Source organism: Callospermophilus lateralis, chromosome 3 (assembly GCF_048772815.1).
Source record: "Callospermophilus lateralis isolate mCalLat2 chromosome 3, mCalLat2.hap1, whole genome shotgun sequence".
In the NCBI taxonomy this organism is placed as follows: Eukaryota; Metazoa; Chordata; class Mammalia; order Rodentia; family Sciuridae; genus Callospermophilus; species Callospermophilus lateralis.
The window spans coordinates 51,071,027-51,095,893 of record NC_135307.1 but is presented as its reverse complement, the minus strand read 5'-3'; positions in this window follow the sequence as shown (position 1 = coordinate 51,095,893).

Here is a 24,867-nt window from a genome sequence, read left to right as displayed (position 1 = left end):
TCTTTATTAAAAAGTAGAAATTTGGAAGCAGACATGGAAGGATGAAGGCAGTAAGGGCTGATGTTTCTATAAGCAGAAGAACATTAAAATTTTCCAGGAAACCACCAGAAGATAGTTAAGATGCAGTGGGAGAGATCCTCTCTCACATCTCTGAGAATGAAGCAATACTCAAACCCTTCTTCTTGGACATTCAGCCTCCAGAACTGTGATATCATAAGTTTCTGTTTAAACCATCCAGCTTCTGGTATTTGTTATGGCAGCCCTAGCAAATTAATACTGGACTATTAAGTATAATGGAGAGGTGAACATAATTGTTTGTCTTTTTGTATACATAAATATGGATTTATTCATTGTATAAATAAAAGTAGAAGTAATCTATAATAGGAATTCCCATTTCTCCATATTTTTTTTTGAACCCAAGTTGAACCCAGGGGCACTTAAGCACTAAGCCATATCCCCAGCCCTTTTTATTTTTATTTATTTATTTTCAGATAGGGTTTTGCTAAGTTGCTGTGGGCCTCATTCAGTGGCTGAGGCTGGCTTTGGACTTGTGATCCTTCTGCCTCAACCTCCCAAGCCACTGGGATTGCAAGTGTGCACCGCCATGTGTGGCTCTTCATACTGTCAATATGACAAAGTACTGTTGAAATCTTTAATTTTGCCATTTTGATAGGTATTTATGGCATGTTATGATTTTAAGAAACTGTCCCATTGTTACAAATGTACTTTTCCAGATTTTTATTGGACATTTTAATATATCCCTTTATTAAGTATCTTTTCATATCTATTACCTATTTTAAATTTTTTAAATTTTTTTAGATGTTAATGGACCTTTATTTTATTCATTTATTCATATATTTATATTCATTTATTTTATTCATTTATTTGTATGCTAGGCAAGCACTCTGCCACTGAACCACAGCCCCAGCACCTATTACCTATTTTATAAAGTGTTTTATTCCTTTGTGGGAATTCTTTAAATTTTCAAGAAATTAGCCAATTGTTGTATAACTTTTCCTCTGTTCTTGCATTTTATTCTCTTAAAACACAAAACTGCAAGAATCTCAGAAGATAATGCAGGAGAAAATCTTGACAACGTGAGGTTCAATGTTGACTTTTTTCAATACAATATCAAAGACTTGACCCAAGAAAAAATAACTGATAACCTAGATTCATTTCATACTGTATAAAGTTTATTTAATGCTACAGTGGCAGGATCAAATAATGTGACAGAGATTTACCAACCATGCCTACCACAAAGATTAAAATATTTACTGCCTGGTCCTCTTCAGAAAACAACTTGAAAATCCCTCCATTAAAACAATTAACTTCTTCTTAGAGTTAGCATTTATTTAAGAACAAAGAAACACAGAAGGAAAGAAAGAAAGAAAGAAAGTAATTTACTTTAATTCCAAGCTTTTTCTCAATATGTTAAACCAGAATTTATTTATTTATTTATTTTTGCTCCTTCAGGTATGTTCATTTAGGAAGGAAGGAAGGAAGAAAGGAAGAGAGAGAGAGAAAGACATAACTAAATAAAATGACAAATTTGCAAAACACATTTCTTGTTTAATGGATTGTTTGTTATGTGGAATCACTATATATATATATAAATTGAAAAAAAATTATGTGATGTAACTATTACAAAACATAGTTTAAAATAAAATGTCTTAAAAATAATTATTTTTTAAAGAAGAGTTTATTTTAACAAATACTTTTAATTTTAATGTAATCTAATTTGTGAATTTTATCTAATTTATGAATTTTATGAGATCATCTTCTTGATTTTAAAACAGAACACTCTAAGAAAGTAAGTTACCCAGATATGAAAATCATTATGAGATTCTCCTCTACTAACTTTAAAAATATTTATTTATTTTCTGCATTGATCTCTTTACTTTTTTTTAAAATTTGATATATAATAGTGGTCAGATTTCATCAGTTTGCATCTGTATATTTAACTGCCACACATGGTACAATATAAAGTTGAGCTGTAGTGATATTTGTTTCAAATACAATTTCCATGTATATGTGGCTATATTTCAGGATTTATTAGTTCTAATTTTCTGGGTGTATTCTTGTATTATAAAAAGCTGCCTTGATTACTGCAGCTTATAAAGTCTTCGTAATAACTTTTAGTATCTAATGATGTAAGTCTCAAAAATATTTCTGCCTTCTTCAAACATGCCAATGCTAAAATTTTAAAAACATCTTGCCAATTTAGATGCATATACACACACACTCTCTAGAGATTTTTGCTTACTACTAAAATGAAGACACCAGTAACCTTGGTGAAAATGGACAGCTTTGTAATATTGAGTCTTTTAATTCATGAGCAAGGATCTGACCATAATTATTTAGGCTTTTAGAATATTTCTTTGAAAAACAGTTCAGAGTTTCTGACTATTACATATTTTGTTTGACTTATTAGTAGGTATGTTGTGTACCTGTATTTATTAAAATTTATCTATACACACAAAAACAAAAAATAAATTATATTTAATGCAAATTAAAAAAACATACTATAAAACACTTATTTGCCCTTAACAATTTAGTTGTACATTCAAATTTTTTTACATAAAAATTATGTTACCTATTAATTTTAAAATTATTCTCTGAAAATTTTAATATTTATTTTGTTTTCCTTGCCTTATTGCATTGATTGGAATCTGCAGTTTGATGAATAGTAAGTGGTGGATATACTTATCTCTGGATATCTCCCTAAAGCAAAATATTTGCTATTGACAATTTTCAGACATCCTTAATCAGATGAAGCACCTTTCTCTGATTCCTATGTAGTCAATAGCTTTAATTATGATTGGAATTGAAATGTATTAATTTTTTTCTGCATCTCTTAATAGACATTTGGAATATTTAATCTTCATCTTTATTGTATTACTTCACTTTGATTTAGTTTTTCATTCTCAAGGAAACTTTTTTCTTGAAAAATCCTATTAGGGGCTGGGATTGTGGCTCAGCAGCAGAGCACTTGCCTAGCACATGCGAGGCCCTGGGTTCTATCCTCAGCACAGCATAAAGATAAACAAAATAAAGATATTGTGCTCAACTAAAAAAAAAATCCTATTAGATGGGGATATGTCATTCTTGCGTGTGTGTGTGTGTGTGTGTGTGTGTGTGTACACATTTTATGCATTGCCAGATTTGACTTAAAAATATTTTGTTTGGAATTTTTGGATATATACTCAAGACTCAGATTGGCCTTAACTCTCTACCCATGTCCTCTTATTTGATGTTTTTTTCAGATCTTTGTTTTGTTTTATTTAGTCAGGGTTATTATAGTGGGTCCCAAAGATGGATGTGGTCAGTGTTTTTTCACAGAAAGAGATTCTGTGTTTGGCATTACTTATTTCCTTACATATTTGAAATGGGTCACTGAAGACAGTATGTAGACCTGATTTCCTCGTGGGAAGGTTTTTAATAATGCATTCAGTTTCAGTATTATATCCATTTTTCCACTTTCTTTGTACTATTTAGATTTTCTGCTCTTCTCTCTGTGTTTATATAGACATGCCCATTACATCTAAAATTTCAAGTTTGCTGATATGAATTTATGTGTATTATCTATTTATGATCAGTTTTATTTCCACAGATATCTCTTTTTATCTCATTATAAATTTTTTCTTGCTTCTTTCTTATCAATTTTCCTTGTTCAAGTAATTACAGGTATTTTTAAAATACATAAATACTTAATTCACTTTTCTCTGTATTATTTTCTTTTATATTATTAAATTCATATTACTTTTATAATATTCTTGTTGAATTTCTTATCTTTTCTTTAACATTTTGAGACAAATATTAACTAAATTTTCGCTTTTTCTATTCTCTGATAATACATGGTTTTAAAGCTTCAGATTCCCTCTAAAACATGGTTTCCATGCGTCTCAAGTTTGATACGTTGTATCCTAATATAGTATAAGTAAATTTTTTAAAGTTCCACTGTGATCTCTGCCTTAGACTCATATCATACTTAAAAGTGTTTCCTTTTTAAAACATAAAAAGATCTTTTGCATTTAATATTTAGCTTGACTTCACTCTGTACTCACAAAATGTTTTTATTTTATTCCTTAGAAATCTGTTAAGACTGAAGTTCCAGTGCTTTCATTTAAAGGTACAATGTGTGATAGGAAAAGACTAGGTATTTGAGGGAGACCAATAGAGTGAAGAAAGAGCCTCAAGAGCAAGAGAGGAGGGGAGGGCGCTGGAAATCCAGGGTACAATATCCACAAGATCATGCCATGTCCATGCATGGATATACCACAATGGATCTCATTTTATATATAACTATACTGTACTAATAAAAGTAATGAATAACAATACTAAAAATTAATGCATATAGTAGAGCAAGTGGATTGTGGGGAGAGAGGAGGAGATGGAAAGAAAAGGTACTAAAGAATGAGATTGATAAAATTGTGTTATGTGCACATACAAATAAGGCATAATAAATAAAACTACTGTGTATAACTATAATGAATCTAAAAAACATCATCATGGCTTAAAAATAGGTATTCTATACATTTAGAATACAATCAAGTTTGATGTTTAAGTTGCCTGATTCTGCAGTATCTTGATTTTGACATTAGTTTCCTTCTCATATGTTACTATACAATATATGCTAGAATCTTCCACTGTGAGAGCAAATTTATCAATTTTCTCCTTGTAGATAATCAATGTTTGGTATGGATATTTGCGTGGGCTCTCTCTTGTCCAGCGAGGAGGTCCACGGAACAGGGTAGAGCAGAGTGTGGCTGCAGAGTAGCTTATCAAGACATCTGGAGACCAAGCAGGAACCAGGTCTTATTTTATCATGCAGTTACTATATTGCAGGAAGCCACCAATGCAATATCTGCTAATAGTCCCTGCAGTGACCAATCGAGGAGTGGGCTGTGGAGCAAGTGCAGGGACTGCATGCAACACATGGCCTCACACCAAGGGCTGTGCCTTTGGGGTAAGTGGCTTGCTGCTCACACGTCTAGCATGAGGGAGACACCCTTAACATATGACATGTATGTGGTACTTCGTGCACTTGTCCCCGCAGTATTCAGGCATATTACTTGCATAAAATTATGTTTTGTTTTACTTCATTTGCACATCAAATACCTTATAACATTTATTTTTATCTCTACTATTTTTATCACAAAATCTACCTTTTATGATGTTGCTATCTTTACAACTTTCTTTTGATTAGCTTTTATGGGGTATATCTCTATGCTTTTAATTATAATGCCAAACAGGATACAGCTAGGGTTTTTGTTTCTATCTCATCAGATTATTTGTGTCTTTTAGCTGAAAATCTAACTGCATTTATGTTTACTATAATCACAACTATTTTGAATGTTGATGAGATTTACACTCCATTTACACTCCTCCTTGTCCTCTGTGACTTATATTTTTTCTTCCTTTTGCTCTTTATTTTTTAATCATTATAGTTGTATATATTATTTAGACAGCTATGCACTCATTTGCTACTCTTCAGGTGCTACCCTAGTGATTCTAACATATTGGACTCACAAAGTTAATCTTTCTCAACATATCTTTCTTTCTTTCTTTCTTTTTTCTATTTCTTCATTTTTTTTTTAAATTGGTGCATTATAGTTATACACATTTATGGGATTTGTTGTTATATATTCATTTTAGATTGTTTAGAAAACAATCTAAAAATACAATTTGGCCAATTTTCATTCCCCAGCACTTCCCTCCTCCCTCTGTGCCTCCTACCTCTTGATCTCTTTCCTCTACTGGTTTCTCATTGAATTTTAACAAATCTATCCCCACCTTTGTTGACCCTTATCCTCTCTAACTTCTGCATTTGAGAGAAAATGCAGGACCCTTAACCTTCTGAATTTAACTTGTTTTGTTTAACATGAGGCCTCTAGTTCCATCCTTCTCATTCTTAAATGATAGAAATGCATTATAAAATTTATTTAAATATATCCCCCTCCTGACTTATACATCAATGCTGTAGAGTTCACTAATTTATTTACATATATACAAAAATTCTTGCCAGACGCGGTAGCACATGCCTGTAATCCCAGCACCTCCAGTGGCTGAGGCAGGAGGATCAAAAGTTCAAAGTCAGACTCAGCAACACCGAGGCACTAAGCAGTTCTGTGAGACACTGACTTTAAATAAAATACAAAATAGGACTAAGGATGTGGCTCAGTGGTTGAGTGTCCCTAAGCTCAATCTCCGGTGCTCCTCCACCCCCAAACACTTCTTAAGCGATAATGATAATACCTTTATTCAGTCAATATTAATTTATACTTAATAGAATATCTATCATTTTTATTGCTTCTCAGTGCTATCAGCATCTCCAAGCTGCTATGTGGTGTCACATTTCTTCTTAAAACCTATTATAAGCATTTCCTGCAGGATAAATCTTTCAGTAATAAATTTTCCCCTTTTTGTCCATCTTAAGTATCTATTTCCCATCATTTTTGAAGAATGCTTTATTTGATAAAGAGTCCAATAATGTAAATTTTCACTGCCAGGGTTATAAAGTTTTCACTTTATAACCCTGGTTAAAAATTTCCACAAATTTTTCACTTTGGACATCTGCTAATAATCTAACTGCTGTTCCTTGAAAGAAGGTAGGTTCCTTTGCATATTTGTCTTCATTATGTTACATTTTCACTCTAATGTGCCTAAGTAGCTATATGACTTATATCATGTAAAACTACCATAATATCTTAGTGGTATGCAATGGTAAGTGTGTATTCTCCATGAGAAGTTTATATGTAGTCTGGGTGGTTGAATTTAGTTTGCATTCTCAGGAGCTATCCTCAGGTTATCTGCCTCATGACAATGAGAATATTATACAATGTCCTTCTTTATCTCTTATACTACATTTTTTTACTTACAGTATTTTTATATTAATGTAGCCATATCTGCTCTTTTTGAAAAAAAGATATTCATTACGTACATAGACTATCTTTTTTTATCCTTTCATTTTTAGCTTAGATCTAAAATAAAGCTCTTGCAGATTGAAACTTCATGTTTTCTGACTGGAGACATTAATCCAATCACAGTTAAAGAAATTAAGAAAAAAATAATGATAGGAAAAACTTACTTTTGCCATTCTGCTATTTGTTTCATTTTATTTCACAGATCTGTTGTCCTTTTTCACTATTACTGCATTTCGTTGTGTTTAGTTGATTTTGAAGGTTTGGGGGTAAGGACACATTTTGATTTTCTTCTCATTTCCTTTTGTATAATTCTATAAATATTTTCTTTTTAGTGTGTGTAGACAATTGTATGTATGACCTTGACTGGCCACAGTGTGCTAAAAGTTTGGTTAAATATTATTCTTTGTGCATAAGGATGACTTGGATGAGATTAATATTTGAATTGGTACACAGAGTAAAGTAGATTATTCTCCCTAATGTTTGTGAGCATCACTCAGTCAACTGAAGGATTGAATAACACAAAACACAACTTTTCCCCAAGTAAAAGTGAGCTACTTGTTTGGCTTTCTTCAAGCAAGTTTTTTGTTTGTTTGTTTGTTTTTTTTTCCCTCTTGCTTTTGGATTTAAACTGAAACATTAGCTCTTCCTGAATTTTGAGACTAAAGCCTTCAGACTAGAATTAGACTCTTGGCTTTCTGGGCCTCAAGTGTGAGAACTTCAGATCTTGAGATTATTCAGCATCTATAATCACTTGACTATCTCACTATGTAGTTCCCTCTTTGGAGAAATTGTTTCCTCTGTTATGCTATATTAAGAGTGGATCTGGTCATCTTTTTATTTTTAGATAATGTTATAATCTGAGTATAGTTTATTATAAGTAATATTTGGATCTTATGATTATATAAGGTCAGATTATCAAAAGAATTCACATAAGACAATAGGAAAAGAAAACAACACAGGCAAGTGTTGGGAGCTTAAGCATCCTGTTGATGCACTTCTCATGGGTCCTTTCTCAGACTCATAGTATAATTCCATATCAGGATTATGAATCATTAATATGTGTGTGAAGAATTTTCATGTCTGAAGCAAAATCAGGTGAAGTTTTCATAAGGGTCTTTTATGCCTTACTGGTCACGTAGTCAAACAAGGCTGTGTAACTTGTGAACCAATGAAATGGTTAGTTAGATAATCATTTCTTAAGTAATGCAAATGATTGTCCATGAGTGCTACCTTGTCTTAAAATTCAAATAGTATTTTATAAATCAATAGCTAGCTCCAATCCATCCTTACCTTGGTCAAGAATCAGATAATCATGGAATAAACATAAAATTCTTTCTTATATAAGATCTAAAAGAAAAAAAAAACTTGCTACAATTCACAATAGCTAAACTGTGAAACGAACCTAGATGCCCTTCAATAGATGGATTGATAAAGAAAATGTGGTATATATACACAATGAATATTACTCATCAATAAAAGAGAATAAAATCATGGTAATTGCAGGTAAATGGATGGAGTTGGAGAATATAATGCTAAGTGAAGTTAGCCAATCCCAAAAATACAAATGCTGAATATTTTCCCTGATTTAAGGAGACTGATTCATAGTGGTGTTGGGACGGGGAGCATGGGAACTCTAGATAGGGCAGAAGGGTGGGAGGAGAAGGGAGGGGACATGAGGATAAGAAAGACAGTGGGAATGAGATGGACATCATTATCCTAAGTACATATATGAAAACATAAATGGTGTAAATATACTTTGTATACAACCAGAGATATGAAAAATTGTCCTCTATCTGTGTAATATGAATTGTAATGCATTCTTCTGTCATATACAACAAATTAGAATAATTTTATTAAAAAAAAACTTGTTAATTAAGTACTCTATCCTATATCTAGAAAATTTAATTCAGGATAACACAGTGATACATTAAAAAATTGAGGTTCTTCCCAGGAGTTGTGGTCCCACCAGTCTATCTCAGCTCTTTCCTGTCCACAGCTCTTATCATTTCTGCTCCTCCCTTCTAACTGGTTCTGATCTGGTTCAGGGTGCTGATCCCTGAGCACTTGGACCGGCCCCTGAAATCAATACTCATGGTTCCGCATGGGAACCCACCTCTGGTCCGCCCTCTCCTGGCTGAGGTGGCAACTGGGGCTGCAGCCATTTCCGGGACTTCGAGTTGCTGCTGCACAGCTTTCTACCTTGCCAGACTGCCCCTAGTCAACTTCTGGGAGACTGACCTAGAGACCGCATCCTGCAAGTCATAAGTGGAACTATTTGTAAGCAGACTGGGTCCACTGAAATCTGCCTATGAATATAATAGACAGGGTATCACTAAGTTGACCAGGCTGGCCTCAAAATTGTGATCATCCTCAGCGGCCCATGGAGGGGCAGAGCCGCCGCCCATGCCTGTAAGGTAGGCAGACCTGTGACCCACCGGCAGAACAGGCCCAGCGGCCTGCAGAGGGGCAGAGCCACCGCCCGCACCTGCAAGGCAGGCGGGCCTGCGACTGACCAGCAGAACAGGCCCAGCGGCCCGCCGGTGTGATAGGCACATTGCCCCAGTTGGAGGAGGGGCAGAGCCGCCGCCTGCACCTGCGAGGGAGACTTTGCAACTATACAAGAGCAATATAAAATATATAGGGGGAAAATTCAATAACACAACAGTTTCACTAAGCAGAAAGAAACGCGAGCAGTATGAAAAGACAAGAAAGAAAGGACCACAAGCAATGCAGGTCAATTTAATGTTAGAAGAGGTAATATCTGCAGCAGATGGAATGTCAGATAAAGAATTCAGGATATACATGCTTCAGATGATCTGGAGTCTCAAGGAAGACATTAGACAGCAAAATCAGACAATGAAAGATCACTTCGACAATGAATTACATAAACATATCCAAGAAGCAAAAGATCAACTATACAGGGAATATAGAGGTTATAAAAAACAAACAAACAGAAATCCTAGAAATGCAGGAAGCAATAAAACAACTTAAAAACTCAAATGAGAATACTACCAGCAGAGTAGAACACTTAGAAGATAGAACATCAGACAATGAAGACAAAGTATTTCAACTTGAAAAGAACATAGACAACTCAGCAAGACTGTTAAGAAATCATGAGCAGAACATTCAAGAAATATGGGATAACATAAAGAGACCAAACTTAAGAGTCATTGGGATACAGGAAGGTATAGAGGTCCAAACCAAAAGAATGAACAATCTGTTCAACGAACTAATACGAGAAAACTTCCCAGACTTGAATAATGAGACAGAATCCCAAATCCTAGAAGGCTACAGGATGCCAAATGTGCAAAATCATAAGATATCCACAACTAGACACATTATAATGAAGATGCGCAACATACAGAATAAGGAGAGAATTTTAAAAGCTACAAGATAAAGGAAGCAGATTACATTTAGGGGTAAACCAATCAGAATAACAGCTGATCTTTCAACACAGACTCTGAAAGCTAGAAGATCCTGGAATAACATATTTCAAACACTGAAAGAAAATGGGTTCCAACCAAAAATTGTGTATCCAGCGAAATTAAGCTTCAGGATGGAAGATGAAATTAAAACCTTCCACGATAAACAAAAGTTAAAAGAATTTGCAGCTAGAAAACCATCTCTTCAAAACATCTTCGGCAAAACATTACAGGAAGAGGAAATGGAAAATAACAATGAAGACCAACAGTGGGAGGTAATACAGTAAACGGGAAAAAATAATCAAAGAGAAAAAACAAACCATGTTAAGTAACATAAATAAACAAATATGGCTGGAAGAAAAATCCATATCTCAATAATAACACTAAATGTCAATGGCTTAAACTCACCAATTAAGAGACACAGGCTAGTAGAATGAATCAAAAAAAAAAAAAAAAAAGACCCAACAATATGCTGCCTACAGGAGACGCATTTGATAGGAAAAGACATACATAGACTGAAGGTGAAAGGTTGGGAAAAATCATATCACTCATATGGACTTCAGAAACAAGCAGGAGTGTCCATACTCATATCAAATAAAATAGATTGCAAGCCAAAGTTAATCAAAAGGGATAAAGATGGACACTACATACTGCTCAAGGGAACCATACACCAACAAGACATAACAATCATAAATATATATGCCCCAAACAATGGTGCAGCTATGTTCATCAAACAAACTCTTCTCAAGTTCAAGAGTCTAATAGACCACCATACAATAATTATGGGAGACTTCAACACACCTCTCTCACCACTGGACAGACCTTCCAAACAAAAGTTGAATAAAGAAACTATAGAACTCAATAACACAATTAATAACCTAGACTTAATTGACATATATAGAATATACCACCCAACATCAAGCAGTTACACTTTTTTCTCAGCAGCACATGGATCCTTCTCAAAAATAGATCATATATTATGTCACAGGGCAACTATTAGACAGTATAAAGGAGTAGAGATAATACCATGCATCTTATCTGATCATAATGGAATGAAACTGGAAATCAACGATAAAAGAAGGAAGGAAAAATCATGCATCACTTGGAGAATGAACAATAGGTTACTGAATGCTCAATGGGTTATAGAAGACATCAAGGAGGAAATTAAAAAATTCTTAGAGATAAATGAAAACACAGATACAACATATCGAAATCTATGGGACACATTGAAAGCAGTTCTAAGAGGAAAATTCATTGCTTGGAGTTCATTCCTTAAAAAAAGAAAAAATCAACAAATAAATGATCTCATACTTCATCTCAAAATCCTAGAAAAAGAAGAGCAAAACAACAGCAAAAGAAGTAGAAGGCAAGAAATAATTAAAATCAGAGCTGAAATTAATGAAATCAAAACAAAAGAAACAATTGAAAAAATTGACAAAACTAAAAGTTGGTTCTTTGAAAAAATAAATAAGATCCAAAGACCCTTAGCCATGTTAATGAAGAGAAGAAGAGAGAGAACTCAAATTACTAGCATATGGGATGAAAAAGGCAATATCACAACAGACACTTCAGAAATACAGAAGATAATCAGAAACTATTTTGAATCCTTATACTCCAATAAAATAGAAGATAGTGAAGGCATCGATAAATTTCTTAAGTCATATGATCTGCCCAGATTGAGTCAGGAGGATATAGACAACCTAAACAGACCAATATCAATTGAGAAAATAGAAGAAACCATCAAAAGACTACCAACTAAGAAAAGCCCAGGACCGGATGGGTATACAGCAGAGTTTTACAAAACCTTTAAAGAAGAAATAATACCAATAATTTTCAAGCTATTTCAGGAAACAGAAAAAGAGGGAGAACTTCCAAATTCATTCTACGAGGCCAACATCACCCTGATTCCTAAACCAGACAAAGACACTTCAGAGAAAGAAAACTACAGACCAATATCTCTAATGAACCTAGATGCAAAAAACCTCAATAAAATTCTGGCAAATCGGATACAAAAACATATCAAAAAAATTGTGCACCATGATCAAGTAGGATTCATGCCTGGGATGCAAGGCTGGTTCAATATACGGAAATCAATAAATGTTATTCACCACATCAGTAGACTTAAAGATAAGAACCATATGATCATCTCGATAGATGCAGAAAAAGCATTCGACAAAGTACAGCATCCCTTTATGTTCAAAACTCTAGAAAAACTAGGGATAACAGGAACATACCTCAATATTGTAAAAGCAATCTATTGTAAGCCTCAGGCTAGCATCATTCTGAATGAAGAAAAATTGAAGGCATTCCCTCTGAAATCTGGAACAAGACAGGGATGCCCTCTCTCACCACTTCTGTTCAACATAGTTCTCAAAATACTGGCCAGAGCAATTAGACAGATGAAAGAAATTAAAGGCATAAAAATAGGAAAAGAAGAACTTAAATTATCACTATTTGCAGATGACATGATTCTATACCTAGCAGACCCAAAAGGGTCTACAAAGAAACTATTAGAGCTAATAAATGAATTCAGCAAAGTGGCAGGAAATAAAATCAACACGCATAAATCAAAGACATTCCTGTATATCAGCAACAAATCCTCTGAAATGGAAATGAGGACAACCACTCTGATCCTCAAAAAAAAAATAAAATAAAATACTTGGGAATCAATCTAACAAAAGAGGTGAAAGACTTATACAATGAAAACTACAGAACCCTAAAGAGAGAAATAGAAGATCTTAGAAGATGGAAAACTATACCCTGTTCAGGGATAGGCAGAACTAACATCATCAAAATGGCGATATTACCAAAAGTTCTCTATAGGTTTAATGCAATGCCAATCAAAATCCCAATGGCATTTCTTGTAGAAACAAATAAAGCAATCATGAAATTCATATGGAAAAATAAAAGACCCAGAATAGCAAAAACAACTCTAAGCAGAAAGTGTGAATCAGGCGGTATAGCAATACCAGACCTCAAACTATACTACAGAGCAATAGTAACAAAAACAGCATGGTACTGGTACCAAAACAGGCGGGTGGACCAATGGTACAGAATAGAGGACACAGAAACCAATCCACAAAACTACAACTATCTTATATTTGATAAAGGGGCTAAAAGCATGCAATGGAGGAAGGATAGCATCTTCAACAAATGGTGCTGGGAAAACTAGAAATCCATATGCAACAAAATAAAACTGAATTCCTTTCTCTCGCCATGCACAAAAGTTAACTCAAAATGGATCAAGGAGCTTGATATCAAATCAGAGACACGGCGTCTGATAGAAGAAAAAGTTGACTATGATCTACATGCTGTGGGGTCGGGCTCCAAATTCCTCAATAGGACACCCATAACACAAGAGTTAATAACTAGAATCAACAAATGGGACTTACTCAAACTAAAAAGTTTTTTCTCAGAAAAAGAAACAATAAGAGAGGTAAATAGGGAGTGTACATCCTGGGAACAAATCTTTACTCCTCACACTTCAGATATAGCCCTAATATCCAGAGTATACAAAGAACTCAAAAAATTAAACAATAAGAAAACAAATAACCCAATCAACGATCAGGCCAAGGACCTGAACAGACACTTCTCAGAGGAGGACATACAATCAATCAACAAGTACATGAAAAAATGCTCACCATCTCTAGCAGTCAGAGAAATGCAAATCAAAACCACCCTAAGATACCATCTCACTCCAGTAAGATTGGCAGCCATAAGGAAGTCAAACAACAACAAGTGCTGGCGAGGATGTGGGGAAAAGGGTACACTTGTACATTTCTGGTGGGACTGCAAATTGGTGCGGCCAATTTGGAAAGCAGTATGGAGATTTCTTGGAAAGCTGGGAATGGAACCACCATTTGACCCAGCTATTCCCCTTCTGGGTCTATTCCCTAAAGAACTAAAAAGAGCATGCAGCACAATTCACAATAGCAAGACTGTGGAACCAACCTAGATGCCCTTCAATAGACAAATGGATAAAAAACGTGGCATTTACACACAATGGAGTATTACTCGGCATTAAAAAATGACAAAATCATAGAATTTGCAGGAAAATGGATGGCATTAGAGCAGATTATGCTAAGTGAAGCTAGTCAATCCCTAAAAAACAAATGCCAAATGATTTCTTTGATATAAGGAGAGTAACTAAGAACAGAGTTGGGAGGAAGAGCATGAGAAGAAGATTAAGATTAAACAGGGACTAGAGGTGGGAGGGAAAGGGAGAGAGAAGGGAAATTGCATGGAAATGGAAGGAGACCCTCATGGTTATACAAAATTACATACAAGAGGAAGTGAGGGGAAAGGGGAAAAAACACCAAGGGGGAGAAATGAATTACAGTAGATGGGGTATAGAGAGAAGATGGGAGGGGAGGGGAGGGGAGGGGAGGGGGGATAGTAGAAGATAGGAAAGGCAGTAGAATACAACAGACACTAGTATGGCAATATGTAAAACAGTGGATGTGTAACCGATGTGATGCTGAAATCTGTATACGGGGTAAAAATGGGAGTTCATAACCCACTTGAATCAAAGTGTGAAATATGATATGTCAAGAACTATGTAATGTTTTGAACAACCAACAATAAAAATAAAAAAAAATTGAAATCATGTTATATAAACTGAAAAAAGGAAACATATCTTACATAAAATATGAAGAGGCACAAGTGGGAAATACACATGAGAAATGGAAAAAACAAAAATAGTTGCATAATATTCTCATTAGATTTCATGAATATTTTAAGAGCAGAAATTAACAGCTTCCTTACCATCTCTGTCCATCAAAGTATTCCTGGTACAAACGTATATTGAACAACGGTGGCCAAGAAAATAAGCAGGAGTTTCTGTGACTCAGTTACAAAAGGCTCATTTCTTCACTTTTTGGAAATTATGTCTAATTTCTACAAGTAGATATAATTCAGATCACAATATTTATTTCAGAAAGTTATGCAAAGTGCAGCTGCTGTATATTTGAAATAGCTAAAATCTGTAAGTTTTGCAAAAAATAATGTTACTATTAGTATACTTTAGCTTATTGAGTTTTAATTCATTTTAGAAAAGGATGCATACATACATTCAAGTAAAAGGAAATTTACAGGAATTTTGATGAGTGATCTATTATTTATCCAATCTGTGAAAACATACTTCTTAGCAGGTGAAATAGTTAGGCTTCTTTTCTACTTCCTAATAGGTCTGTCATCAAATAAAATATATAACATTTTATAATTCCTCAGTAGTCATCATTAAGAGGTCACAGACTCTATAAGAAGGTTCATAGACCCTGATATCATCTTAAGCAATAATAATAATAAAGCTAAGTAAATTTTGCACAATTATACTTTAATTTAGGAATAAAATAAAAATTGAAATAACATATTAAATTCATATGACTTTTACCAAAGTAAAGAGTTTTGTTTAACTTCTATGTTTCAAATTATTCAAATGAATCACTTACTTCTTTCAGGAAATTAATGGTGATGGATTTTTCTGTGGATTGTGGTACAGAAAATAATTTTCTTGAAGAGTTATGTGATGTCATCTTTTCTAATAAAACTTTTTATTCCATTTCACAATACATTGACAGACCTCTAAAGTAATAATGTAAATTAGCAAAATACTCCAAAGAGGACATTCATTAGAAACAGATTTAAATTTATGTGTAAAGGAAACCACAAAATGATTTACATTTTGCTGTACATCTTGAAGTATTCATTAGAATCCATTTTCTTACCTTTAATATTTGTTCCACATCATAGATACAATCTTTTTGAAAATTACCATTTTGAGTACTTTTTCATAATCTGTATTTTATTAAATGTTAATGTAATTGCCAAAGGAAATGAACTAAAACAAATTGTTCAGAGAAAAGAAGACACATTTGAGGTTTTGTGGACACATTTCATTAAATTTTAAAGAAAGATGAAAACGTGCACATTTGTATGTTATCACAGAATTGAAAAATATGGATATGCATATCTTCTATTGCTAAAGGTATTACTATGAGTTGGAACTCCTATTTAGAAATGACAATTATAGAATGAAATATATTCATAAAGAACTCATATCTCTTCCACACAGATTGTAAGGGGCAGGGTTAGGGGCAAATAAAGTATATGTATACACACAAACACATATATTACTCCAAGAATTAGGCAACTTCATTAATTACTTATTTTCTACTTAAGACTAGAAGAGCAATTGTCATTTTTTAAAATTTGACACTAATAAGTCAGTATTTAAATAGTCAGGAATGATACCTCTCTATAGAATATTCTCCTTGTTTTCATGCACTGAAACCAAAACTATAACTAGATTATGCAACATTAATCTCTCTGAAAAGGTATTTCTCACTATAGATTTATCAATGTCATATGTGTAACACATGTATTCTGGGTATTCCAATATAAATAATATGGATAAAATACTTTCAAGGAGTAAAGGAGTGACATGAACAAGTTTAAGCAGATGTATAAAAATTATCTTAAATAGTCTTCTAGCTAAATGTGATGCCTCCTAACCATGTGTTCAATAAGATAGAACTATGCATTTCAATTAAATATAAATCCGTAGAACTTTATAATAGCTAAAACACTGAATAAAAGAGGCATTTGTGTCTAGGCATCTTTGTCTTGTTACAGTCACAGAGGAAACCTTTCAAATTTTCACCATTTAAGATAATGTTATCTGTTAGTTTTCCATATATGCCCTTTAGCAGATTGTGAAGTTCCCTTTACTCCTAGGTTGATGGGTGCTTTTTGTTATGAAAATGTGTTAAATTTTGTTAAGCATTTTTTTTCTGCATTAAGGTGACCCACTTTCCCTCTTAATTATATTTCACTGAATTGTCTCTGTGTCTGGCACAGTGGCACATGCCTGCAATCCCAGCAGCTCAGGAGGCTGAGGCAAGAGGATTGCAAGTTCAAAGCCAGCCTCAGCAATTTAGTGAGGTCCTCAGCAACTTAGCAAGACCCTGTGTCAAAATTCAAAAATTTTAAAAAAGGAGGTGGGAGGCTGGGATTGTGGCTCCTGGTGGTTAAGTTCCTCTGGGTTCAATCCCTGGTACTAAATAAGTAAATAAATAAATAAATAAATAAACAGCCGGGCTTGATGGTGCATGCCTGTAATCCCAGAGGCTAAGACAGGAGGATCTTGAGTTCAAAGCCAGCCTCAGCAAAAATGAGGCTCTAAGCAACTCAGTGAGACCCTGCATCTAAATAAGAAATACAAAGTAGGGCTGGTGATGTGGCACAGTGGTCAAATGCCCATGAGGTCAATCCCCAGTATCCTTCCCCTCAAAAAAAAAAAGGAACAAAGAATGAAAGAATGAAAGAAGGAAAGAAGGAAGGAAATAAATTGCCTCTGTTTAGTTAGCTTAGTGGTGATATATAATGATTGAATAGAGAGTCCTTAAATACCTGGAATCAATAAGTGCCTTCATCTTTTTCAAGGAGCTCTTGAACCTGTTGGAGCATGCCCTTAACACTCAACACTTTCAATTCTACCTTACTTAGCCTTTGCTTCCTTTTTGTGCCATCTCAAGTTTCTCATGTGTGAAAGTTTACTGTGTTCTCTGTCTTTCTAGAGTATACTTATAGTCCTCAATATTTTACAGTACTCCATAGGAGTGTGACCTTCCACATAGGATAATGTTAAAGCTTTTCAAAACCCCCTTTGATATTTTATTCCTTAGTTTTTCCTCTTTAAGCCTTGAGTTAACCCACTGATTCTTGCAAATTTACCTACAAGTTAAAAAATTCCTTAAATTATTTTGATATATGCTCCTAGGAGAAATGGTATTTGCACCAGTGAGCTCAGAGTTAAAATAGCCTTGCAAAGTGAAGTTTTCCAAGGAAACACTGGTTAACACTAATAATGATGTTTTTGTTGTTGTTGTTCCAGGACTTTTGGGGTTTCCTCCTTTTTCTGTTCCTTTCAATGATTGGCAGGGCTGTTCATTTTCAAGACTATGTAGAGATTGGTAGTTTGTCCATAGATTAGGACATATTAAGATAACACCAGAGCTCCTTATTCTTATGTAGGATATTATTTTCTGTTTGTTTGTTTTCTTGAGCAGTGCTCCTTGGGTCGCTGAAAATCTTTGATTAATCTCTAGATAGATTATAAAGGTAATTTTTGACAATACCTAGTAGTGTTCTCTTTGCTTTTTAGGAGACGTTTCAAAGATTTTTTTACTGTGCTAATATCACTGATACCAGGTTAATCCTAAATGAAGCAGAGTGCACCTAAATAAATCTTCTAAACCTGTGTTTCCCTATCATCTGTCAAGCATTGCTGTGCATTTGGATCAAATGACTGACTGAGATAGTTCCACTTATATTCCATGCGCTGTTTACTTGTCCATATATAATAAGTAGAAGTGAAACAATAGCTGAATTGGTTTTATTAGCAAAATAATCCTAAACAAATAAATGGTGCAACTTTTTCATAAATTTCATCTTATGATTCAAATAATAGATTTTCTTAAGATAATTTCATTAAATACATGATTTTTTCATTCATTTCCAGGAATCAATTGAAAGTTTTAGAAACTCGTTTTCCAGAAGATAAAATAATGGACATATGATCAATTTGTCAGTTCAGTTCAAGGGTTTAAAATTTAAAATGTTTGCAGTAATAATGAAAATACAACTTTGATATATCTCAGCACCATGGTAAAAACAGGTTCTTAGTAAATTAATATATTTTGAATCGATTATGATACAGATATAATTTGTTGCCTCCAAATTATGATACTCTGCATGTATAAAGTGAATTTATTATTAGGTAAATAATGTAGAACATCAAAAGTTAAACAGAGGAATTAGGAGAGTTAGCTTGGGTATGATACTTTGACAAATAGAGTAAAGCTTGAAAAACATAGAGGAAGAGTACCAGGACCTATGAAAGAGTGGGTAGGCAGACTAACTACTAGAGAATACAGAAGAAAAAATAAGTAAAGTTTTTTCAGAGAAAATTATAGCTGGCTTAGAGTGACCAAAAGTAGTAAGAGATGAAGTTAGACACAGCATAATGAAGAAACTGGTTATAAAGCTAATGCAAAATTGTAGGCGAAAGTTGGTTAGAGTTTCAATGATGTCAGAGTCTAACAGTCAGAGGAGAGTACTAGTTTTAGATATATCTTTGGAATTTAGGAGTATTTAAATAGTATGTAAAACCATGAGAGTGGATGAGGACACCTAGGGAGTCAGTGCAGACAGAGAAAAATTAGAAGCTATAAAAGAGAATTTGAAAGGCAAATGAGAAGAGTCCAGCGGTAGAGAAGAAAAATAAAGACCATGAATCTTAGAATCCAAGTGAAAAAAGCATTTCTAGAGAGGAGGGAGTCTATGCATCAATTATTGTGAAGACCTGCAATACCACAGCATCAGAGTATTAGAGTGACCATCTGTCTCACAAGTCTGGTATCTAAAGTTACTCTTCTATTGAAAGATGTGACATGCACTAGCCCTCTGACAAAAGTCTGCTTGTTGAGAGTTAAAAAAAAAAAGATGATGATTTTCACTAGTATCATTATAAATGAATGTTAATTATATTTTAAAATAATTACTAACATGATGAACCAATACATAGATAAGATAGATAATGTTTACTACCTGATTGTTTTAATATTTATTTTGGTACCTGTTGGTTAATTTGAATCCAAAAATTTGAAATTTACTATGAATTAACCATAGTGGATTTTGAGTTCTTCCAAATTTAGGTTATAAGGAAGGGAAAATAAACTGATGAAGAATACAAAATAATGTCGCTGCATTCACCTTTAAGCACTACACAGTGAGGAACTATGCTAACGACTACTAAGAGGGAAAAAGAAATCTGTTCTCTAGAGAGGATTGCAAATTATTTCCTTCTGTTCAAGAAAATTACCAGTTATGCAGTTTGACACAGTTCATAAAGATTTGCAGCAGAATGGTTTGCTTTCTCTCTTGATGTTTCTGCAATTTGAATTTGGCATTTGAGAAAATGAGGATGCAGGGGAGAGAAGACAGCTTTCCTTATCTTCAAGTTTTCCTTAACAAAGACAAAGCTCAATTAACATTTTATGACACAGGAATGGCTTTTTACTCCATAGTATTTTTAGTGTGTCTACAATGTGAGATAATAATCTACTACACAGTATTTATGTTTGTTTGTTTGTTTTTTTGGGGGGGAACAATTGGGAAAGGAGGTTTTTGAAATTTTCACTTTGTGACAGTATAAGGAATAAATGTTGAAGAACGATTATTAGCAAGAGAAGAACTATGATGCATTTAGATATATAATTTTTAACTCAGAAAATAAAGTAGGAGCCCACCCCATCCCCCTGCAAACTGGTGTTAATTACGACAGTGGAAAATAATCATCTAAATTTCAGGTTAAGGCTGAGTTTGTAGCTCTGTGGTAGAGCACTTGCTTTGCATGTGTGAGGAACTGGGTTCAATTCTCAGAACCACATATAAATAAATTAATAAATAAAATAAATTTCCATCAGAAATTTAAAAACTATTTTAAAAAATTAAATAAATTTCAGTTTATAAGTAAACTAACTCCCTTCCTTCCCTCCCTTTCCTCCCTCCTTCTTTTCTTCCATGTTTCTTTATTACCAATAAGAGTGTGAATACTAAATGCTTCTTCCCTTTCTTACAACGATAACATATTTTATTAACCATCTACAATTTTTAACAATACATTGTGAATCTTTCCACTCAGTACATAGATTATTTCCTGATATTTACTTTATATCTTTAATTCAAATGTATTATAATAAATACAAAATTACACAAGTGAAAAGGTATAAGTGATTGCTTAATGATGAATAAGTTATACAACAAGCATCAGATCAAGAAATAGGAACTTTCAGCATCTAAAAATCCTTCCCCTCTTCCAGTCAAGAAAATGCCCCACAGTAGACTAAGCCATATTCTGACCTCTGCCATTATCAATCAATCTTCTTTGTTTTCAAGTCTGCACAAAAGAGATTATACATTTTCTGTATTCTTATTTTTTAAGAGAGAAAGAGAGAGAGAAAAATTTTTTAATATTTATTTTCCAGTTTTCGGTGGACACAATATCTTTATTTTATTTGTATGTGGTGCTGAGGATCGAACCCAGCGCCGCGTGCATGCCAGGCGAGCCTGCTACTGCTTGAGCCACCTCCCCAGCCCTGTATTCTTATTTTGCTCAAAAATTTTGGGAGCATTTATTAATTTCATTCTTTGGTTCATGCACATCTATCACTAGTATTATATTGATGAATGTATCATAACATATTGGTTCAGTCAAACTAATTTGACTACACGACAGCGTTTAGCTATTATGAAAATTGTCTTTAAAACTCCTGCTTGCTTGTTAGTGAATATAGACTAACACTTCTGTTAGCTATATAACTAGAGATAACATTGCTAGATTATAGGGTATGTATATGCTTGGTTGTAATATATATTGCCAACTATTTATACTAATTTATATTTTAATTTACATTGTATGAGAATTACAGTCACACATCTATCTTCAACAATACTTGGTATTATCTGTTTTTTATATATTAACTATTCTTTTGGATGAGTAGTGGTGTAACATTGTGAATTAAATTTGTGACAAATAAGATTTTAATTATTTTTATGATCCACTGGCTTATTTCCATTGTGAAGTGCCTATTTAAATCCTTTGCCCACTCTTCTATAGGGCATTTGTTTATTTCTTATTGACCTCTTGGAGTTTGTTTTATATTCTGGATACAAGACTTTGTATTGTTGGACTTTGTTGGATATGTGTATTGTAAATTTTGGCTCTAATGCTTAAGAGTTATATTTCTGCTCTTTTAATGTTACCTCTTGGTGAAGAGAAATTCTTGATAACACTATGGTCCAATGTAAAAAAAAAAATGGTCTTGTATGGTTCTGCTGCAGTTTGCAAATATCCCACAAACTTTTATGTACCAAAGGTTTGATCCCCAATTGATGGTGGTATTAAAAACTACTGGAAACTCCAGGAGCTAGTGGAAGGAAGTTGGGTCATTAATAGTTCTCTTGAAGAGTTTACTGTGACTCCAGTCTGTTCCTCTCCTTTCTGCCTCCCAGCCACCCTGAGCAGAACTGTTCTGCCATGTGCTCCCATCTTGATTTTCTGCCCCACAACAGGCACAAAGGCAATGGAACTAACTATGGATCGAAACTTTGAAACTGTGAATCAAAAGAAAAACTTTTGTCCTTTTAAAGTGTTCATCTCAGAAATTTTCTCACAGAAACAGAATGTTGACTAATGTATTTTGGCATTTTAAAGTCCTCTTTATCAAATTTTTGCCTATCACCAAGATTAAATATATTCTTTCTTTTTCCCAAAAACTTTATACACATCAATGTTTATAGCAGCTCAACTCACAATAGCTAAGCTATGCAACCAACCTAAGTGCCCTTCAATAGAAGAATGAACAAAGAAAATATGATACTTACACACAATAGAATATTTCTCATTCATAAAAAGTAATGACTGAGTTTTGCCAGTGAATGGATTTATCTGGAGACTGTCATGTTAAGTGAAATAAGCCAATCCCAAAGAACCAAAGGTCGAATGTACTCTCTAATACGTAGATGCTAACACATAATCAGGTTGGAGGAAGAATAGAAGTTCAGTGGATTAGACAAAGGGGAATGAAAGGAAGGGAGGGAAAATAGAAATAAGAAAGACAGTGAAATGAATTGGACATAACTTTTGTGTATTATATATGAATTCACCACAGTGAAGCTCCATATCACGTACAACCACAAGATTGGGATCCTTTTATTATAATAAAATATACTTCGTCTATGTATGTCAAAATATACTCTACTGTCATGTATATCTAAAAAGAAAAAAAATACAAAGATTCAAAACTAAAAAAAAAAAAAAACTTAAATGTTCAATTTTAGAGCCAGATATTCAACACAGAAAAAAACTATGTTTGGGTATGGTATAAAATATAGACAATGTAATGTTATCTAAATTATTTGTAATTTTTTTTTTGCTTTTTTTTTTTTTTGCTGTTTTTGAATTTAGGACCTCAAATATGCTAGGCAAGTGCTATATCACTGAGCTTGTACCCAAAGTCTCTCTAAATTACCCTTTGCTACTCTAAGTGGTTTTCCAAGTATCTTTTAATTGGAAAGGTAAATTTTAGACCATTGAGAGAAATGGGACTATCTCTGACCTACTTCCCATGAAAAAAAAAGATAAGATGAGAATGAAGCTATCCAGACACTAAAAATGTTTTGACTTGTAATCCCAGCTGCTTGGGAGGCGGAGTCAGGAAGATCATGAGTTCAAAGCCAGCCTCAGCAATGGTGAGGTGCTAAGCAACTCAGTGAGACCCTGTCTCTAAATAAAATACAAAATAGGGCTGGGGATGTGGCTTACTGAGTGCCCCTGAGTTCAATCCCTGGTACCCCCCCCCAAAAAAAATGTTTTAAGGCCCATTTAATTTATAGATGTTAGTTTCATGTTTACTAGTAGTATACTAATAACAATTATAATGATGTACATTGAATTTTGGATTTTTATCTTTGCCTGGGATAGTAATGTGAAGTACCACACAATGATGCTGAGTAAGTCCTTCATCAGGACAAAACCCATCGTAAGTTGAAGAGAATCTGTGTATAGAAAATTGACACCCTGCAAACTCCAAAATGATGGTAAAGAGAGAAGAGGTGGCACAGAGAATAAAATGTGGCAGATATAAATGAGATGGGATTTACACAGACTTTCCCACTTGGGCAGGCGGTAGATGTTAACCCTCATCAGGGCTTCTCTGAGAACACCTCCGTTTATGCCCAAGCACTAACTAATCACAAACCGACCTCCAGAGAGGGAATAAGATGACCAACATTAATTTAAATTAAACATCTGGATTGACAGAGACCTTAGGAACATTATAATATGACATGTTTTGCCTAAATGTGGTTAATTTACAAAATTTTTATTTGTGTGCCCTGAGTCAATACAAGTTTCATTTCTAGGCTTTTTCTTATTTTCTGGAAAGAATGCACATGCCCTTCTAGACCCTTTTCTACATTATCTTTTAGATTAGGGTTGTTGTCCTAAACCCTAGAGATTTACCTTTTTTGGTTCCCTTCATCAACTTTCTGAAACAGTGTTTTTCGTGGGTTGCATGTGGGTCACCATACATCAAAGTCTAGTGGATAGAGAAACATATGGTATCTGGGGATGACCAGTGGACATTTCTCGGGTCAATTGCCCAGGGACAGTGCGAATTTCTATCCCACTCTGCTGTGTCCCACACACTACCTGAGATGGTTGTGACCTGCCAAGATGCCAATCAACCTGCCGACTCCAAGATATCAGGAAGCAAGACTCCACCCTTGAAACCTTATCCCTGCCTTTGATATACCCCCTTAACTAAACCACCAGGAGATATCCCTCCTTTGTCTAGTTCCAGTTTCTGTGTGGACTAGATCTATCAGGGACTCTGCTTTTTGTAAATATATTTCTGAATCTTTGTGTTGTTCTTCTCTAATTGTTTTAGACTTTACAT